Source organism: Pinus tabuliformis, chromosome 9 (genome assembly GCF_031772625.1).
Source record: "Pinus tabuliformis cultivar Carrire ecotype Pingquan chromosome 9, CPIR1, whole genome shotgun sequence".
Lineage (NCBI taxonomy): Eukaryota > Viridiplantae > Streptophyta > Pinopsida > Pinales > Pinaceae > Pinus > Pinus tabuliformis.
Window position 1 is genome coordinate 930945477 of NC_142307.1, and position 13849 is coordinate 930959325.

A 13849-nucleotide genomic window follows, 5' to 3' on the forward strand; every position below is an offset into this window, starting at 1 on the left:
GATTATTTATTATCCTTCTTAGCTTGCTTGAGGGACATTTGTTTATATGGTTGTAGCCGTAGGAATACCCAATCACCTACATCAAAACTTCTTTCGCTACAATGTTGATCTGCCTGTTGTTTCATTCTATTATGTGTCAACACGAGGTTATCCTTTAAGAATTGGAGGACTTGTTGTTGATGTTCGATGTGATGTTCCACTGCTTGAACCTTAGAATTTTCTCTTAAATATGATGTGATGGATGGTGGCTGATATCCATAAAGTGCCATAAATGGGGTCATTTTTGTTGCTATATGGAAGGAAGTGTTATACCACCATTCAGCCAGAGGCAACCATTCGACCCATTGTGTCTGTTTATCAGATACAAAGCAACGAAGATATCCTTCCAAACATTTGTTTACTATCTCAATTTGCCCATCAGATTGAGGATGATAATATGAGCTATGAGCTAACTGAGTACCAAGACAAGAAAATAATTCTATCCAAAAATTTCCAATGAAAATGGGATCTCTGTCACTTACAATAATCTTTGGGTTTCCATGTAGTTTTTGAATTGTTTCCATAAATGTAGTAGAAATTGTACTGGCTTTAAATGGATGTGATAATGCACAAAAGTGTGCATACTTGGTAAGTCTGTCAACTACCACCATGATGACACTCTTTCCCTCAGACTTGGGTAAACCTGTGATAAAATCCATTGAAACCTCCTCCCAACGTTGGCTTGGAATGGATAAAGGTTGTAATAGACCTGGGGTCTTAATTGTTTCAACTTTATTTTGTTGGCAAACCAAACATTCTGCCACAAACTTTTGAATATCCAATTTAAGGCCATCCCAAAAAAAATCCTTCTTAACCCTGTGGTAAGTTTTTAAAAATCCTGAGTGCCCTCCTAAGGGAGAAGTGTGCAATTCCATAAGAATCTTTTGTTTGAGTTGGGAATTCTTACAGAGGTATAAGCGATCTTTGTACCATAATGAATCATTTTGCCAGCTAAATGTATCGGATGTACTGAAATCTTGTTGTAACTTTCGAATGAGTGCCCACACTTCTTCATCATTCTTCCATTCCTCCCTTGTTTCATTTATCCAATCTGATTGGATAAAAGAAATGGCGCACAAGAATGCTTCCACATCCTCATCCTTTCTTGAGAGTGCATCTGCCACCACATTTTACTTCCCTTTTTTGTAGATGAACTCAAAGTCATAACCCAACATCTTTGTGACCCAGTTTTGTTGCTCTTCAGAGGATAATATTTGTTCTAAAAAGTATTTAAGGTTATCATGATCCGTTTTTACCTTGAAGTGTCTTCCCATTAGGTAGGGTTGCCATTTCTTAAGTGTATGGAGTATTGCCAACATTTCCTTCTCATAAATAGCTTTGTGTAAGAACTTTCCCTTGATTGGACGACTTTCAAAAGCAATGGGTCTTTCATCTTGCATTAAAACAACACCAATTCCATTTCCTGAAGCATCACATTCCACAATAAAGGTTTTTGTGAATTCCGGTGTAGCTAAGACCGGTGCTTGGCACATTGCCTCTTTAAGATGTTCAAAGACCTTTGTTGCTTCTAGAGTCCATGAAAATGCATCTTTCTTCAATAATGTTGTTAGAGTTGCTGCTATTCTCCCATAATTCTTAACAAACTTGTGATAATACCCTGTCAACCCGAGAAATCCTCGCAAATGCTTTATGGATGTGGGGATTTTCCATTCCTTAATGGCTTTAATTTTGCTAGGGTCTACCTTAACTCCTTCATGAGATACAATATGACCTAGATATTCCACCTCTTGTACTCCAAAGAAACATTTGGATCTTTTTGCATATAATTGTTTCTCCACCAATAGTTGTAGTACCCTGTCAACATGTTCAACATGATCCTTCCAAGACTTGCTGTAGATTAGTATATCATCAAAAAATACTAACACAAATTTTCTAAGGAAGGGTTTGAAAATGGAATTCATCAAACCTTTAAATGTAGAAGGTGCATTGGTAAGGCCAAAGGGCATGACCAAAAGTTCATAATGACCCTCATGAGTTCTAAATTTTGTTTTCAAAATGTCTTCAGTCTTCATTCTGATTTGATGATATCCTGAACAAAGATCCAACTTGGTGAAGTAAATTGATCCATGCAATTCATCCAGTAATTCATCAATGACTGGAATGGGAAACTTATCTTTAATAGTGAGCTTGTTGAGCTCCCTATAATCCATACACATGCGCCATGATCCATCCTTCTTGTGCACCAATACTACTGGAGCAGAGAAAGAACTTTGACTAGGTTGAATTATACCAGCCTCTAGCATTTCTGCAACCATACATTCAATTTCACTCTTTTGGGGATAGGGATATCTGTACGGCCTGATGTTTGGAGGAACACTTCCTGGAATCAGATGAATAGCATGATCATGATCATGAATAGGTGGGAGACCTTTCGGAGTCTCAAATACCTTGGAATGATTGTCTAAGACTTTTTGGAGATCTGGAGATTCAAATAGATGATTCTGATGTGGAAACATCTAGCGAACATAATTGTGCAATTACACCTCTTTGTTCCTTTTTTAGAAGCTTTATCATACCGTTAGAGCTAATTATCTTTCCCGGTTTCCCTACAATACCCCTTAATTCAACTTCCTTTCCTTCCGCAGAAAATTTCATGAAAAGTTCTTGAAAATTAAAAGCTATTATACCCAAGGATTGTATCCATTGGACTCCTAGTACAACATCAGCACCTCCCATTGGAATGGAAAGCATTGGGCTAGTCAATACATATTCTCCCATGGATAGCTTGATATTATGGCACTTTCCAGAGCAATTTATCGTTCCTTCATTTGCAACCATCACTTGACACTCTGGTGCTAGATATAGGAAGCAATTCAATTCTTTTGCTATCTTACAATGAATAAAATTGTGGGTACTTCCTGAATCAATCAACACTATTACCTTTTTCTTCTTGATTTGTCCTTCTATCTTGATGGTTTGAGGAGTGGTAATTCCAGCCAATGCATTACAAGATATGGTCTGATCCATTTCTTCTTTATCTAGGCTTTGTTCCTAGAGTATATCCTCTTCTTTTGACCTTTCTTGCTCCTTTTCTTCTTCCTCTTCACAATCTATGTAGAATAATTTCTTCTCAACACACTTATGACCTTTAGTGTATTTGCTATCACAACTGTAACAAAGCCCTTTTTCTCTTTTTTCTTCCAATTGTTGTGGTGTCAACCTTATAGGTTGTGGAAGACTAGGGGCAACAACACTTCCATCTTTATAGTTGTGAGTGGTATGCGTCCTGGTTGCCATAATTTTGCTTTCCATTTTTCTTGCTAACCTGAATGCCTTCTCTAATGAATTAGGTTCCCAAAGGCGAACATCATGTTGGATATTATCCTTTAAAGTCCCTATGAACACATCAATCCTATGCTCCTCTGGAATATTTTTTACCCTTATGTTCAATTTTTGGAACTCCTCAATGTGCTCCATTATTGAACCCTTTTGTTTGAGACTTATCAATTGGCTAAAAAAAGTGTTGCTTTTTGTATCCTCATAATGTGCTGTCAATTCTTCCGTAAAAATTGCCCAAGTGATAATTTGTTTACGAGAGCAAAGCCATTGATACCATACAAACTGATTTGGTTCCAAATATAAAGTTGCAATACATACCTTTTGTGTGTTTTGCACATTACTGGATCGAAAAATTGCTCCATCTGTAATATCCATGTTGCGGGATCCTTGCCATCAAGCTTTCTCATATCGATTTTTGGAATATGGTGGGTCTTCGGTCCAACATTAGAGTCTATGAAATCATGATTAACATTTATTTTGTTCTCATCATGAGTTTCCTTTACTACCCTTTCACCATTAGTAAGCATTTCTTGTAGAAACTTTGTCAAATCTGTCTTCAAATCTTCCATGCATGTCTTCAAATCTATCTTCAAATCGTCCATCTTGGCTTCCACGTCATTCATCTTAGCTTCTATGCCTTTCTTTAAATAATCCATCTTAGCTTCTACGCCTTTCTTTAAACCATCCATCTTAGCTTCTAGATCTTTCTTTAAACCATCCATCTTAGATTCTGTTACTTTTTGTGCAAGTGACACTTGTTGCTTTTGGTCTCGTAATTTTGATATATCATGTTGCATTTCTTCCTCTTCTTCATGAGTCATGCTAGAGCTTTCAGGTTGCTTACTAGGTGTTTGCATTTTCTTTCCTCATGGCATCAATTACCGATAATAATTATTTACTATGCCCTTTGAATTCCTTCAAACTAATTTTTCAAACCAAGCTTATGCAAAAATTTAAAAAAAATACACACTTTTTTCACTTTGTAGGAGCTTGATATTGAATCTGATGTATTTCTGTAATTTTGGATCATCCAGTTCTGAAATTGTGACCTGCAGTATCCCTTTGCGTCCTCTTTCTAATGCCACCATTCTAATCCAAATTGGATTCTCCAGGGAAGAGTTATGTCAAATCTCCCACAATGACCTGATTATAGACTAGTTTAGTAGAGCGAACTTGTATGACGTGCCACGAGTCACTGTTTCGACCTTTAGCTCTGAAAAATATATACAAGAAACTATAGTCCATCCTCTTTCTGCAACATCTTGTGAAATTTCAGTCTGATGCTCAGAAATAAAGTTATGACGATTTTCCCCAGGTCACCTGTTTGGAATGTAATTCAAGAGTCTGGAAAAAGACCAACTTCCTCAGATCATATCTCCACAAATATAGTGCGAAAAGCTCTGAAATTTAGACCCGAGGTTCAATGTGAATTCGTCTCAAATGGGTTTTTTTTTTACTTCTGAAACATCGCAGAAAAAAAGTTATAGCGAAAATGCCACGTGACCTTTTTGGAGCAGCGAAACCCTAGAATCCAAAGCTCTGATACCAAATGTTATGAAACCAGCTTCACAAAAAGATAGAAAAGATAGATCAACGCCTTAGAATTCAGCCTCTTCGAAGGGGCAACCTCCTTTACATTACATAAATGAACAATTCTTGGATGATTCAAATGACAAAACCTCCTTTCTATATATAGGAGTCTAAGGAGTCACAATATAACCCAGTCGACCTAACAATAATAATATAAAGCCACAAAAATAACAATAGAGGAATTCTATGGGGCATAGTAATAACAATATGGGGACAATAGGGGCACAACAATATTAATAAGGGATACAACTACAATAGTAATGGGGTAATCACTAGTTTTATAGGGACCTAACATTCTAGGTGCTCTTGTTGATTGTTACGTTATAATTTAGGTTGGTATCCTTCATTAACACAAGATAGATATCGCCACTGTTAATTTTTTCAACTACGGTAAAATTCCACCTTGTATAGCTCAAATGACCTAAATAGTGATTGCATTAAATTCCTCTTTTCTAGAGGACCAAAATTGACCTAAATATCACCCAATTTGGTTAAGCTGAAGTTGAGTTATGAATTATTTTATTCATACATGTATTATGGAATGGGTCGGCCCTAACCACATGAGTAACTTCTTGGGTCAGCCTTAACCCCAAGTGACCCTTAGGAAAACCTATAAATAGAATATACCTCAAGATCATTTGGACACATTTTTTCTTCTCTTTTGTCTTGGTTCGCATAGGTTTGATGGAAGGAGTTCGCTTAAGGGTTTGAAATTACAGGCGAAAGGTTTGCTTTGGGTTAGGGTCTTCTAGATCTTGGTTTTTGGCATAAAACAAGGCATTCTAATCCTTGGTCGATGGCACATAAGCCTATGAGAGCGACTACAAACCCTTGGATGTTGTCACAAAATCTTATGGGAGCAACTTTAGGTTCAAAGGAAAATCATAAGGTTCTGGTCCTCGATCGCTCGCACCAGGTAGCACTGGGATCGACCCTGTCATCTCGGCCGCTCACACAACTCAGCAAGGGTGTGACTTTGGTTTGTCATTCGCTTGTACAGCTCAGCTAGGGAGAGACTTTGGGTCTTTGTAGTTTAGTGCTAGAGTCACATGCATAGAGACCTCCTGGGAGTGACTCTGCAGTCACAGTCACTCGCATACTGTATACGTGAGAGAGACCCACAAGTTTTAGTCACTCATAGACAATGTTGATGAGCGCAACCCAGTTCAGATCTAGGGTTTTGACATCTTGGCATCAGTTGGCTTCAGTGATTAGGTAGATCTAGGTTTCTCTCTCCTATTACACAGATCTATAGATCTGTAGATGTGATTTATTAGTTTCCACTACAAACATATGTACTAGGCTCATTGATAGTAAGATCAGTGTTCAACAGTATTTGACACAGCGACAACAGTATATAGCAGTTGACATCAGTTTGTGACAGCACATTACAACCATCAGTATGAGGATTTTGATTCCTAGTATGATTAGATCTGTTTCATAGATATCATTATTGTTTTGTTGCATAGATAAAGTTATGGATCATTGTACTCTCTTTTGCTACATCATTTAATGATGATCTAAGAAGAAGAAGATTTGCGAGGGTTTTCCCCATAGTTGGTTTTCCCCTGGTCTCGTACCAATCCTGGTGTCCTTATATGTGTGCATTCTTTCTTCTATTGTTCCTTTTATGTTCCATTGCATTGATGATGATGGTGATGTTGTTTCTTTCTATATAATTGCATATGTTGATGTATAATGGTGTAGATCTAAATAATGTAATGATGATATGGGGTGAACTTAAAGTATTAATGGTGAAATAAAAATATCAAAGTAAAGAAAAATGTCTCCCTAAGAAAAAATAATAGCCACCAACATATTATCATCGTGGCATTTAATGCAAACTCGTAATATAACACTAATCCCAGTGTGATGTAAAAATTCCAAGGCAAACCCAATACCTAAATTTTCATATGAGAACATGTGACTGAATAAAAATAAATACCACCGATTGAGAATAATGTGAGGCATCTAGCTAGACAATAATGCATGTAACTATTTAGAATTCACTAATTTCAAAGGGCTAGCTAACTCAGATTTGTGTAATGTAAAATTACAAGGGTGAAGATTTTTCTGGAAGAAATTACAACCCCACACTTAATGTAATGCATATTTTTAATTTTTATGCCTTTACTAATTTTGTACATTTTCTAACTTATTGAATACATCACCTCACCAGTCATACTGATACTACAGTTAAACAGCCAGGCGGGCTATCGAATATAAATTACCTTCTCAGTCACACATAGGAAGAACTTGTTATCATTATTGGCATCAATGGATATTAAGGGACAAGAGAATAGATCCTCAACATTTCTCTCCATGTTGTTATTCCTTTCAACCAAATTATTCAGGGGCACCACTTTCTCCTCCTTTTGATCATCAACTTGATCCATTCGAATGATATCAGAATTCACCATCTGTGAATAGATCAAGGATGCACAACATGATATTACTCCAAATACATATCTAGGTTGCTATGGTATTTTCTTTGTTGCATGCTAAAATCTTGTCTACATTCATTTCATAGTTTTCATCTGCATTGATTTGAATGTAGCGCACTAACTTGTAGCAACACCCTGGTCATCATTCACGGGGACCTCATATTTGACAATGGGAGTAGGAAATAACTCTACTTGTTTTACAGATTCATGTTGCTTTCATGCCTTTTATTTCTTTCAATTATGTACCAACACCAACCTTGCTATTGTTAACATTCAAATCAACTTCTTTTAGCGCTTTCCTACTAGTCTCGATAGTATTTATGTTATATATTTGAACTGGGAACCTTTTCCCCTTTTTTCATAAATTCATTTTCAATCAATTCCTTCTATTTATCGTAGACTTGGTGAGGGCAGTTGTAAGAGGACATTTGGTTGCATAGTTTGCACACAGTTCTACAATCCTCCATTTACCCATTTACATGATCCCCGAACTTATCATTTAAAGTTCTTTCCAACTTCTTTGTCAATTTAAGAAAATTTCATAAATAGTATCCCCCTTTCTCTAACTCCATAGCATCAACACTACTCATTTTTTCTTTTTTCCACTTCTATAGATTTCTTAGTCATGAGTCATATAAGACAATGGATACACTGAATTTTTTGTTTATTCATTTATCTATTTTTCTCAACAAGATCTTGCATCTTTGCAAATACCTTTTACTGTCTAGAGGGTAACATTATTGGTATAAATTGCAGTTCCCTTTCAAGCTGACTTTATTCTCCATCTTCATTGCAAGGGTCTTAACAATGACTTCAACTTTCTTTGGTTGCTTTGGACCTGCTTAGATTTTCACCTACCTTTTTTTTCATGTCTCTAATGAGTATTAATGGAACTTTTCCCCCCCTGAGATGGCGTTGCTCAAACATTCAATGGATCCATCTTTTAATTTCATAAGCTGCTCCCCTTAAGATCAAGCTAGGTCACTATTTATTCCTTATTCTTCCTCTTCCACACTTGAGTAGACATTTTTCTACTCTTTACATTTCCTTTTGATCCAGTGTTTGGTTTGATTTGATTAGCTTTCATCATTTGTGTATATTTATTTAGAGTATTTGTCAGTTTCAGTATTTAGCTTTGTGTCCAAGATTGCTACATAGATAACACCTTATTTGACCAAGATATGGCAGAAATGGTGTGTGTACTCTTGTGCTCTTATTTGCATACAATTAGATTCAATGGCTATATGTCCAAATTCATTGCACAAATAACATTAACCATGGAAATGTTTTGTGCACCTGATGTATGATTGTCTTTTATGTTTGCTTGCTTGAGGGAGCCTTCTTGTTTGCTGCATCTTCTGTTGATTAAACTTGCTTTTCTTTCTCTTACATTTTTTTGCTACATGACCGGGTTCATTTCAAGAAAAACATTTGAAGTCTTTCAAGGGTGGAAAGAATCTCCATTGAGATCTTCTGAATTTGTTCAACTTATCTCTAGGATGAAATTACCTCTTTGCAAGATTCATTTTCTTTGACTCATTATTTGTCTCTTGTTGTTGCTACTTGATTTTGTTTTCTTCTTTTATATTCACTTTGCTTGTACCTTCCTCTATGACTACCTTTAAGTTACTTATTTTTTCTTTTGAGTCCTTCATGGATGCAATCCCCTCTCCTAGCTGCTTACACAACCTGTTCATCTCATCTAACTCTCTTCCAGTTGAAATAATCCCAGACTCTAATATTTCACACTATAGGTCTCTCCCCTTGAATTTATTTCTCATCATCTCTTCTGTTCTCCTTTCTTATTCAAGAGGTGCTTTTAAACTGACAATTTCTTCCTTGTACTTATGCTCTCTCTCGTCACATATTTGCACCAGTTTCTTCATATATTTGTTTTCATTCTTCACTGTTTCTATTTCATTCAAGGCTATATCAAGCTTGATATGTTCTTCAGTTATGTTTTCTTCATGGAAATAAGGTCCATTCACACTAGTAGAGACCTCATTTGACTGAACCCTTTCTTTATGACAGGGATTTTTCTTCTTCCTCTTTCTCTTATCTTTTTCTATACTAGTCTCTCCTTCATGAATAAGCTACAATCTATCCCATATTTCTTTTGCAGATGTTAAATCTATTACTATATCAGTATCCTTATTATGAAGATTGTAAAATATAACAAATTTTTCCTTAGCATTCCAGTTTTGTTCTTGCATACAAGGGGGGTCTTTACAATAGCCGTCACATACAAGTTTCCATACACCAGGTCCATAAGCTATCAGTTCAGATTTTACCTTATCTCTCCATTCATGAAAGTTTGTTGCACTCAACACATGTACACTTTGATATTCCATGCCTCAACCATACCTACATTCAAGTTGTTATGCTTATATAGAAGAAACCTTCTCTAATACCAATTGATGAAAACTTGACCAAACTAAGAGGGGGGGTGAATCAATTTAGTATATTCATGGACATTAAAATTATTTTCATCAAACTTATTAATTGAAACATTACATGAGCAGCTAAACAATTAATCACCAACAGATTGAATATGTGAATAACAAGTAATAGGCAAACCAAAACATTACATCAGAACATAATAACAACACATATTGACACAAATATATGTGGAAACCCATAAAGGGAGACAACCATGATTTTATTATTGTTGTGATGCAAAGGCAAACTCCTGCTCCTTATTACATCTTATTTTTTGTAGGCTCCAACCTACAGGAGGTTGCTACCTCAATTTTCTTCAAGTTACAACATGCAAGGAAGCTCCAATTCCCATATGTTTACTGTAGGCTACAACCCATAGTAGGATCCTACCTCAACAGGCTCCAACCTGATGTTTATCAAGCCACTACTTGAAAGGAGACTACAATACCCTGATGCAAACAAGAAATAAAAATGTGTTGGTTTACATGGTCATCAATTCTACATATCTCCATCTTCATTTTTGCCTCTTCTTCCCTTCAAATCTGCTTCACATTAGCTTCATATGTGCCAAGTAACTAATGCATAATACCTCAATCAGCTCTCACAGGTTCTCGCACTCTCTAACCATTTAGCCTTGAAACCTCACACATTTTTATAAGCAAACATTTATGGTTGTTGTAATTCCACATAAGAATATGAAGTGAATAGGCTTATCTCCTTGCCTTCCACTCATTCGTTTCCAAAATCCTCATATTTTGAATATCGTAACACAAAAATAAATGCTCCACCCAATGTAATACTTAAATCCATCAACATAATGCCAACATCATGAAACATTATAGGAAGAACATATGACTATATAATATAGAATTCATTCCTCATGATAAAAAACAACATTTTTTATTAATGCATCACAATCATCTTTACAACATCCTTGCCTTTGCCTTGGATTTACATCACAACATCTTCACGTTATTGTCTCAGTAACCTTACCTTTGTTTTCATGGAGTATTTCATTGATTTTCTATCATGGACTCTTGCCTTTGCCTTGCATCACAACAAATTCTTCAACATAGCAATCTCTGCGACATTCTTTCCTACACATATTTTCCTTTGCCATAACCTTGCATCACAACAATGCCCAGTCTCTACTCCCTTGTTCAACTTTGTTGCACTTTTGTTGCTCCTTTTCCTTTGTTGCACATTTTCTTCTCCTTTACCTTTGTTGCACTTTTGCAGCTTCTTTGTTTTTCTACCCTTATGTTGCTCATTTACATTTATTGCACTTTTGATGTTTCTTTGTCTTTGTTGCCCTTGTGCTACTCCTTTCCCATCAATGACAATAATTCCAACACTTGGAGGTCGACTTACTAGAATAGTATGCTCCTCAGTCGATTCAATCGATTGAACAAACTCAACTTCTACATCGGTTCCTACCTTGATACTCAATGTTTGTTCGACTTGTGGGGTTCTTTGTTTCAACTTCAAAACTTGCAAGAGTTACAAAGATATCATCAATTTGACACCCTTTTTTTATATACTTCGCAAATCAATTTCTTATGGATCTCAACGGCTCGTCATCCTGACTTCTATCTCCTTCTTTCTTTGCAGATAGTAGTCTCGGTGGGGGGTATTATCATCATTTACGTCATTGTTAATCCAAGTCTATTTAGCTACTAGTATTTCAATTTGAAGGTGGATTTTTAAATTTCCTTCCTCATCTTGTATATGCCAAACCAAGGAACGTTTCAAGTCAATATGGAGTATTTGTTGGAGGAATTCTCTTATAGTGGGACTTGTTACTTGCTACAAGATATTATGGAATTATTGGTCTACAGTAATTGACTTTCATACTGTCTACATGCCTACTAAGGCTTAATTGTAGACTATCACTTCTTCTTGGAGCTGTCAGTGCTACACCTCTCCACTAAATGTGCTTTGTGCTAACCTAAGAGGAGTCGTGTGCATCTTTGATCTGTTACTCCAGAACTTATTTATGTCTTAATTGTTGGAAGGTATTTTCCTCCCTCGTCTCTTGGAATTTCTTCCATCTTTTTTTCCTTTATATTTTTTTAATATCACTCAGTTGTTTATACTACTACATATGTGATTGAGTTCTTTGTCTGGTTTCCTCATCAAGTGTATACTCTTATATCCTTGTAGGCAACCAATTTCCTCCCATTATAACTCTTGATTTACTTACTTCTCTTTCTTCTTATTATTTTTTTATATCACATGAACGTCTACCCCCCCATCACCTACCTAACTTACTCCTAGTTGGTGACAGTGATTTTGTTGAGCGTTTTCATTTTCTTAAGTAATCCAATGCTTCTCTTGTGTCTTTACAATGAATCTCAAGGAATTTATCTCAACAAACATATCACTTGTTATAGTCTGAGTTCATTAGGGTTTGAAAAGGTGGTATATATTTTACTATATGACTAACTCCTTTATTAAGAAGAAATTTATGTAATAAACTAGGTATGGTACAAAAGAAACTTTCATAGAAGTCATCACAGAACCTTGATAAATTTTTCCAATAAAAGTATATTCTTCTATTTCTTTCTCTTTGCAACAATCGTTTAATATTTTTCCTACCTACTCATGCAAATTTGTTCTCCCACTGTTAGTTAATTTTAGCATCAACCGACCATGAATTTCACTTTAGCACATTAGGTGATTGGTCAATGTATTTTTTTATTTGGACGAGGAATGATTAATGAAATTCCCATATGCTTTAGTGAAGAAGTGTACCCTAGCTTCTATGATGGATATTTAATTTCTCCTTGCGTAATTTTTAAGCTAGTTACTAACATTCCTCTCTCGCCACTCTTGTATCCCTTCCAATGTTAGCATTTATGAAAGCATATTGTATAGGCATAGGTACTAAACTATTGTCAATGGAATAAATCTTGTAATCTAGTGAAAAATATGCATTATTTACCAATAGAATGGAACACCAAGTAAACTTAAAGAGTAATATGCATCACTTGGAAGAGAAAAAGAGGAACAAAAGTAGTAGAAAAACAACAAAAGAACACTTTTATTAGGTATATCTCTCAACAACCAACTAACTTCATGGAGTCGAATACATACATATTTATATCCTCATTGACAGTTATAGTAGTTTAATGTCTCAACCTACTTATCTTAACCGACTTGTTCAACCAACTCGACAAAGGAGTTGACCAAATTACAATATATATTTAGTATATCAACTCGACTGGGCTAGTCAACTTAGTCGAATAGCCCCTCTAACATCATTTTATGTGCAAGCAAGGATCGCATGGGGTTTGAACTTGTGATTATTTTCATTATCCTAAGGTGTTGTCATTGCTACAACACCCTCCAAAAATTTCACTACATTCAAATTTTGGAGCCTACTTCACCATCGTATCTAGTGTCGCTTTGGTTGTCAAGTGTCATTTCAGGTCATTCTATGTGTTTCAAGTGTTCTTTATTGTTATCATGTGTCATTTCATTTATTAGAACATATTTAGTGCATATCATGGTCGAAACACCTTTGGTGGTTGTAAAATGATACTTTTTGGTCGCAATTGCACAAACTTCATATGTAGTACTTCAGGAATGTTTGTAAAGTGGTGTTTTGATGTCTACTTATCATTTTTAAAGCTTGTTTATGTTTTCTTGATGAGTTGGTATGTGTCACACATGGTTTTATGTCTAAACCCATCATGTTCACCCCTTGTCCCATCTTCCAAACCTAGCAAATTTTGGTTGTAAAATGAACCGATTGAGGCAAGAAGAACATGAGGGCACTCTCAAGCCTTGATAAAGAATACTTCATTATTCATAAGTGCACCATGCATGCTTCAAGAGTGAATAGCACACTCCATAACAACCTTTCCCCTTCTTTGTTCTTAACTATGCCCTTTGAGACAGCAAACCTTCCTTTGAGCACACTCATTTGACTCAAAGAAGTGTGCCGTCCTTGAGCATGCATCGAAGACCTGAATATTAACCCTTCATCCTCTAGTAATGAACCCTACACCCTACTTGGCCTTTGAGTGCATGAT